This window comes from Piliocolobus tephrosceles, chromosome 8, assembly GCF_002776525.5.
Source record: "Piliocolobus tephrosceles isolate RC106 chromosome 8, ASM277652v3, whole genome shotgun sequence".
NCBI lineage: Eukaryota > Metazoa > Chordata > Mammalia > Primates > Cercopithecidae > Piliocolobus > Piliocolobus tephrosceles.
In genome coordinates, this window is record NC_045441.1 from 75,076,146 (window position 1) to 75,085,189 (window position 9,044).

The window sequence follows — 9,044 nt, forward strand, 5'->3', positions numbered from 1 at the left end:
TCTTGGGAGTACTTCCAGCATTGCTAGTGGCACTTCACATGGGTCCCTTGGTGTTATTCAAGGTTTACTGTACTGCACTGGATGCAATAAAAAAATATGCAAGAACTGTGACAAATCTTTTTTTACTGGGATATGCAGTTTACTGGAGAGATGAACTGTTCACACAGAGATTATTAGCATCACACAGTGATTTTTTTGTTTGTTTTTTGTTTCTGTTTTTTTGAGACGGAGTCTCCCTCTGTCACCCAGGCTGGAGTCCAATGGCATGATCTCGGCTCACTGCAATCTCCGCCTCCTGGGTTCAAGCGATTCTACTGCCTCAGCCTCTCCCGTAGCTGGGACTACAGGCGTGTGCCACCACACCCAGCTAATTTTTGTATTTTTAGTAGAGACGGGGTTTCACCGTGTTATCCAGGATGTTCTTGATCTCCTGACAACATGATCCACCCACCTCGGCCTCCCCAAGTGCTGGGATTACAGGCATGAGCCACTACACCTGGTCCTAGCATCACACAGTGTTTTAAGCAGATACTTGCAAACCTGAGCTCACCAAAATAGCAACAGGAGGTGGCTATGAAATTATTACAGTATAACAGTATGAACCACCATTAATTTTGTGCAGTTATGATTTAATACTACACCTTTATGCTTGTTTACATTTCTCTATACTGTGAATGGCCCCATATACTGTCCGTTCGTATGTGTCAGTTTTGATAAATTTTAGCTTTTTCTAATAGATTTGCATATATTTTATGGTAAGAAATGATAAAAATAAACTAGTATTTGCATTGTATTTTATGAATTTATGACATACCTCACATTTTCTTAATTTTTAAAATATTTTTAGGCTATGCAATTTGTGAGTTTTGTCAAACTGTCACAAATCTCCAAAAATTTTTCAATGTATTTTCTTTTTAATCCACATGTAAGTGGACCCGTGCAGTTCAAACTCATGTTGTTCAAGGGTCAACTGTATTTCCTTAGCCGTGCAAAAAGAATAAACTAAAAACTGCATTATCTGGTTCAGTTGATTATATTATTCAAATTTTCTATACTTTCTCTTTTTTTTGTTGCCTCCTCAATCTTTCCATTTCAGTAAGTAGAGCTTTGGATTCACCCAGTATGACTGTGGATTTGTCAGTTTCTCCACATGAATGTATTTGTTTTTGGTTTGTGGTTTTGGGAACTATGTTGTTAGACACATTAAGACTTATGTATATGATTGTTATACTTTATTATACCTTTCAATAACATGAAATAGTTCAAGTTCCTTTCAGTATTTTTGTCATAAATTGTATTTTATCTGGCCAGGCATGGTGACTCATGCCTGTAATCCCAGCATTTTGGGAGTCCGAGGTGGGCGGATCATAAGGTCAGGAGTTCCAGACCAGTCTGGCCAACATGGTGAAACCCCATCTCTACTAAAAATACAAAAAATTAGCCGGGTATGGTGACACCTGCCTGTAATTCCAACTACTCAGGAGGGCGAGGCAGGGGAATTGCTTGAACCCGGGGGATGGAGGTTGCAGTGAGTCAAGATCGTGCCACTGCACTCCAGCCTGGATGACAGAGCGAGACTCGATCTCAAACAAACAAACAAAAAAGTATTTTTTATCTGATATTAGTATAGTTACAATTGCTTTTGTTTTGTTAGCATTTGCTTCCATTGTTTTTTTATGTTCAACCATCACATGTCATTTTGTTTTTCTCCTCTTTACTATAACTGGGTTTTATGCAGTCTCTCAGTTGATCAATTTAGCCTATTGTGTTTCATGGTCTGTTTGGATTACTCCCTGCTGTCATATTTTGTGTTTTCTACTAACCACAATTTCCAGATTTTTTTCGACTGTATTGCCTTTTATTGAACTACCAGTTGGAAACTTTTAAATTCTATTTCTGTTGTTCTACTCATCACCCTTGCATTTTCAACATGTATCCATAATATCATATTATTCAAATAATATCTAAGGTTAATCAGTTCCTATATGCTCCTCCAAATAAGACAGGAACATTAGCATGATTTTATTTCCCTCCCTGCCTGCCCTCTGCAATGTCCTGTATTGATGTCAATTCCAATTGTAGGTTCAGATTATTGTTCAAATTTAGTTTCCCTAATCTTAGTGATACACTATCCTCTGTTCTCATCCTGTTCTGCTTGCTCTGTTAACTGTTTCCTGAGGTATAAGTACTTATATTTGTTGAGTTCATTGTATTTCCTGGTATTGGCTTTCCACAAATATGAACAATTCTGACCAGGTACTTATTTTTGTATTTCAGATGCCCAATTAGTGTGTCTCTTCTCTCAAGGGAAAGACAGGCTACCAAGGATTGTATGTCTGTCAATTTTCAGTAAGCGTAAGGGAGTAGAGACAATGTGCCACTAGGATACCTTGCCAGTCTGAGTATCTTAGTGGGTATCTTAGTCTTACAGTTGTGGAAATTCCTACCCTCTTGTGTGCCCTTGTCATCCACTTAAGGGCACATTCTCATCTCTCTGACCCAATCTCCCATACCTATTGCCTTCACCTGAAGGCAGCCACCTGGCTGCTCCTGCTGTGGCACCCTAGCTAATCACCCTGTTCGCCGCCAAGACCCTTTGCCTGCTCATAGTGTTTATCTCTTCCAGGTGTGGTACATTCTGGGAATCACTCTTACCTGCTTCTAGCAGTAGTCATGTACTCACCTTTTGGGCTGAGCTTTCTTTTTCAATGAGATCTATTCTCCATCACTCAGGGAATCTTCACAGTTTCTGAAGTTTCAATTCTTACAGTACTGTTATTATCGTAAGATTACTAATGTAGTTCCCAATTGTGAACAACACGTTATCTCTTACATATAAAAAGATATTTTACATAATTTGTTTAAAAACTGTTTAAAACAGAATTCAATTACTATTAAATTATTAATATTAAATTCTCCATCTTTTCCAATCCAGTTACTGCTTTTTAAAATATACATTATCTCATTTCTAAAGATTAGTAGGAATGGGAGGTTGGGGTGTGTTTCCAGTCTATTATTTTAACATTTGAAGAATGATATATTATTTATAGTTGCAAAAAAAAAGAATGAAATGTAAATGTCCAACACCAAGGAATTAAGTAAATTATGATATAGCCATATAATAGAATATTAAATATGCTTTAAAAATGATGTTAATTATGATATTTCAATGACAAAACACATCAAATTATTGTTAATAACCAAGAGCAGGATACAAATATATATAATACATGTGGATTTTAGTCATTTTTTAAAAATAGAAACTCTAGAAGCAAATATGCTAAAATACTGGTAAGATTATGGATGTAGTTCCCAATTTTGAACAATAAGTTATATCTCTTTTACATGTAAAAAGATATTTTACATTACTGGCTTAAAAACTTGAAAACAAGAATTTATATTACTTTCGAGTTTCCATAAAAATCTTGACAAAAGCTGATCAAAAATTAGATGATATCACAAAGAAAAATGTAAATGAATTTTTTAAAAACCAGGAATTTTACAGATCTTATTCTCTGACCACAATGTACAACATTAGAAAATCATAATGCTTACTATGTACCCACAAAAATTAAAACTTAACACAAAAGAAAAGTACAACCACTCAAAAATTCTAAAGCATCCTTCTACATAAATGTTAGAACAAAGAAAAGGAACATAAAAACAGAATATTTAGAAAATATTAAAAAGAGATACTTAAGGACTAGGAACAACACAAACAAAATGGATTATATTTCAAATTGTGTGATCATATACTCACGCACTCATCTAGAAAGACATTATAGATGAGTGGAATCTAAGCTGTGCCTTGAATAATGATACCGTATAGACAGGTTAAGAAAAGACCTGAGGGTTTTTCAAAAGAGGAAAACAACATGAAAAGCAACACTGAGCTTGTGTTGTTAGAACAGTGAAGAAACCAAACTGATTAGAATAATGAATAGCCTATTGCAGGCAGAGTAGAAAATAGTCCTTTAAAAAATAGGAATATTTATTTGGATCCAAAAAGAATTATACATGTATAATATATAGTATTATATAATTACATGTCTTTATATATTTATTAACGTATAATTTTACAGGTGGTAAAATGGGCCAGAGAAGTTAAGCGACATCCTAAGTTGAATGGGTGTTGATTATGAAACTGGCCCAATTGTCCCATAAAACTGATGTTTATGGTTTCTTTTGAATAAACATAGAAATTGACTCTCACAAGACTTTTTAAATTATTCCCTATATTGTTCAAGGGATAATGGCAAGAAAAAAAATGTCTGGGAGATTCTTAAGACTTAAGAAAGTTGTATTTTTCTTATCTGAGTTACTTTCTCAGGAAACCAAACATCAGGCCTTCCACATAGTATCAAGGAACTGAAACTTACGAAATCACTGCATTTGGACGATGAGATGCCAGATCCCTTAGCAATTACTATTGCCTAACTGACCACCTGCTTCCTGTTGACCAATTTCTCTTCCTTACCCCTCCCTAAGTCCTGTTTTCCCACTCGTAGTTACTTTTCTTTCCTAGTATATAAACTTTCCATTGTAGTTGGTCAGGGAGATGGATTTGAGACTGATCTCTGATCTCCTCAGCTATAGCACCTGAATAAAGCCTTCTTCCCTGGCAATACTCTCTCAGTGATTGGCTTCCTGTGTGGTGAGCAGCAGGACCTAGACTGAATCCCTGGAGTTTCAATACCAATTATACAAAGCCTTAAAAGGCACACAAAGTAGTTCACCATTTACAGAGTAGGAAATGAGGAGTTACTGGGAGATGTGAGCCAAGAGAATTGATGAAAGCAGTCTTTTAAAAACAATCTGGCAGCCATGTGCAGAATAGACTATTGAATGAATAAATACCTTCATTTAAACAAAGGGCCTTGCATGAATCCATGATGACAACATGCCTGAAGAACATGATTAACTCAGCTGTCTGCACTTGAGCCAAAGAAGACAGCAAGAGATTGCCAGGAGTTCATAACCTAGAGGCAGGCAGAGCTCTGGGAGCATGGGCATGAGACTTCTATGAAGGACATTGGATTTAAGGACTGACCGGATATGAGGAAATGGAAAAAAGGCTGAATCTAAGAGGTCTTCATGTTTTCCTTTGTGGATGTACAAGTGAAGACAGAAAGTCTGGAGAGAAAACTGCTGTGGAAATACATTTTACTTTAATCACACTGAGTTTGAATGGGACAGCCTACCCTAAATGATGCATTGAAAATTTACCTAATAGTGTCAGTGCAGTTCCTTTAATGGTCTAAGTCAGTGGCTCTCAACATCTGTTGTATATTACATTCACCTGTGAAACGGGTTAAAAAATACTGGTTCTTAGGCCTCATTCTTAACTGCTTGAATGAGACCTCAATTCAAACCTCCAAGGGTGGGCTTAGACATTGATATTGCTTAGAAGCTCCAGGCAAGGTGATTCTAATGTGGAGCCAGGATTCAGAACCAGTGATTTGAATTCCCATCTTGGAGACACTTGAGTTCTGGGAAAGTACACAAGATATTAAGGCACTGTGTTAAAAACTAATTATTAAATGTTCAGCCTTTTCTGTACTAAAGAGTCCTTGCAACAATGGGGAAAATATTGTTATATAGTTAACAATATTTTAAACCATAAAAGTGAATCTTCTCTCTGAGGAGGAGAAAGCAAAGTGAAAACAGCAAAAACATAACTTTGAGTTATATCTGCATTTATAAAGTAGGAGGAGGTTATTATAATGTCACAGTCTGAAGAGCACACCCTAGAATCTTTCCACATGCCACATCAGCAATACCACATGTTTCTCTGGGAAAACGATATAACTTTTCCAGATAACTAATGAACATTTGGAATACAGCTTACTTATACAATCATCTCTTGATATACATGGGGAATTGGTTCCAGTGCTTCTCCTATGCTCCCCAGGTACCAAAATCTGCAAATGCTCAAGTCTGTGATATGAAATGGCATAGTTATTTGCATATAACCTATACACATCCTCCCATATACCTTAAATAATCTCTAGATTACTTATAATACCTAATACAATATAAATGCTATGTAAATAGTTGTTGTACTATATTGTTCAGGGAATAATGACAAAGAAAAGTCTGTATATGTCAGTACAGATGCAATTGTTTTTCTGAATGTTTTCGATCCTGAGTTGGTTAAATCCATGATGCAGAACGCATGGATATAAAGGGCTGACTATACAATGTTGGCAATCTTTGATCCATAAGATCTCCATTATCTATATCTTCTTCCTTCCTACTCTCCTTTAACCCAAACCTTCCACCAGAACTCTTGATTATATCCCAGCTCTTCTGAAGAGTGTCTTCATAACCATTCCCTTGTTCTTTCTCTCACAGGCATTTTCAGTTATTTTCTTCATGATATTATTTCATTGAGCTCATCAACACTCACGAGAATACTTCAGGTTAAAAGAAAAGCTCTTCGTCTATTCTGCCTCCCCTTTAAAAGGTCATCCTGTTACTCTGCTTTTTTTCACTGACTGACTTGAAAATATACATTCCTGTTCCCACTTTCTCCATCTCCATACCTATTCCTCACTTAATCCCCCACCTCCTTTTTTTCTTTTGAGACAGAGTCTGGCCTTTGTCGCCCAGGCTGGAGTGCAGTTGTGCGATATCGGCTCACTGCAACCTCTGCCTCCCCAGGTTCAAGTGATTCTCCTGCCTCAGCCTCCCAAGTAGCTCGGATTGCAGGCTACTTTTTGTGTTTTTAGTAGAGACGGAATTTCACCATATTGGCCAGGCTGGTCCCGAACTCCTGACCTCAAGTGATCCACCTGCCTCGGCCTCCCAAAGTGTTGGGATTACAGGCATTGAGCCACCGCGCCCAGCCCATTGGATCCCTTTTAACCTGGTGTTGGCCTCACTATTCCTCTGAAATCGCTTTCTTCAAAGTCACTAGTCATTTGCTTCTGTTCACACTCCTACCCCCTCCTGACTTCCTAGAAGCCTTTGCATCTTTGCCTTCCACACATTTGTACTGCCCAGGCGATCCCACCTTCAGGACCCCACTCCCTCTGTCTCCTTAACTGGCTGTAGTTCTTCCAGCCCACAAATGTGAACACATCTGAAGGCTCAATCCAAACATGACTCTGTGTCAGCGCTCTTGTCCTGGCCAGCTGTCCCCAGCAATTACTGATGCTCTGCTGCCCTCATCTGGCCAAGCCCATTGTAACTACTTCAAAGGCCTCACTGGACCCTTATCTGGAAAACTGCCAGCAAAGCTTCTCAAAAAGCCGTTCCAAGCCTCATACACACACCTCTGACCTCTCCATATTTAGAGTCTTGCTCTCTATATAACCACGGGGTAAGTCCAAATTGGGTGTCCTGTCATCCTTTCAGAGTCTCTATTCCAAGCTAAACTCGAGGAATCCTTGTTTTGATGCTACTTTTGTAAATCAGTTGCTTTTTCTCCTTGCCATTGCCCCACCTGCCTAGACTCTGTATCTCCCTCAGTTAAAGGATTTTAACAATCTCCTAATTGCATTTCCTTTCTTTAGTTTTTTTCTACCTCCAATTAATAGGACATAACATATTCAAATTGATCTTTTTAAAAAATGGCTTCACTCAGGTGTCTTCCACAGCCCACCATCTTCCAAAGCTTTCCCATTGTCCTCAGAGTACAACCTGTGCCCCCAGGATATAAAGTCACATTGTAATCAAAGGCAACACTGGCAGCCACACTATTACTAACTCACTTTTTCATAGCACTGTACTTTCATGGTACACAGCACTCTTAAAATTGAAGGAAAAAAATTTAAATAATAATTCAGACAAATATGTCAACTTCATAATGCCATTGTCATTTAACCTACAGAAAGCAAAAGTCAGTAAATATATAAACAAATGCAAAAAAATTGACAAGGGACGTTATCTCCCTTCTCTCTGTCCTCCTCAAATTAGAATGAATTTACAGTATCTATTCTGTTTTGTTGTTGTTGTTTATTTCAATAGTTTTGGGGGAACAAATGGTGTTTGGCTGCACGGAAAAGATCTTTAGTGGTGATTTCTGAGATTTGGTGTACCCATCACCTGAGCATTGTACACTGTATGCAATGTGCAGTCTTTTATCTCTCACCCTCCTCCCACCCCTCCACTCGAGTACCCAAAGTCTATTATATCATTCTTATGCCTTTGTATTCTCATAGCTTAGCTCTCACTTATAAGAGCATAAGATGTTTGGTTTTCCATTCCTGAGTTACTTCACTTAGATAATGATCACCAACTCTATCCAGGTTGCTGTGAATGCCATTATTTTGTTCCTTTTTATGGCTGAGTAGTATTCCATGGAATACTATATATGTTATGTCCTATTAATTGGAGGTAGAAAAAAAGCTAAAGAAAGGAAATGCAATCAGAAGACTGTTGCAGTCCTTTCACTGAGAGATACAGAGTCTAAGCAGGTGGGCAATGGCAAGGAGAAAAAGCAACTGATTTACAAAAAAGTGTCAAAACAAGGATTCCTTGACAATGACATACATCAAGAGAAGGAAACATGTCACAGATGCATGGAGAGGGAAAAGTCTTTGGAGAAAACTGATACAATTTATATATATATATATATGTATATATGTAAAATACCACGGTGTGTGTATATATACACCACAGTTTATCCACTCATTGATTGAAGGGCATTTAGGCTGGTTCTGTGTTTTTGCAATTGCAGATTGTGCTGCTATAAACATGCACGAGCAAGTGTCTTTTTTGGATGATGACTTCTGTTCCTCTGGGTAGATACTCAGTAGTAGGATTGCTGGATCAAGTGGTAGTACTACTTTTAGTTCTTTAAGGACTCTCCATACTGTTTTCCATTGTGGTTGTACTAGTTTACATTCCCAAAAGCAGTGTAAAAGTGCTCCCTTTTTACTACATCCATGCCAAAATCTTTTATGTGTTTTTTTTTTTTTAATTATGGCCATTCTTGCAGAAGTAAGATGGTTTTGCATTGCAGTTTCGATCTGCATTTCCCTGAGCATTAGTGATGTTGAGCATTTTTTCATGTTTGTTGGCCATTTGTATATCTTCTT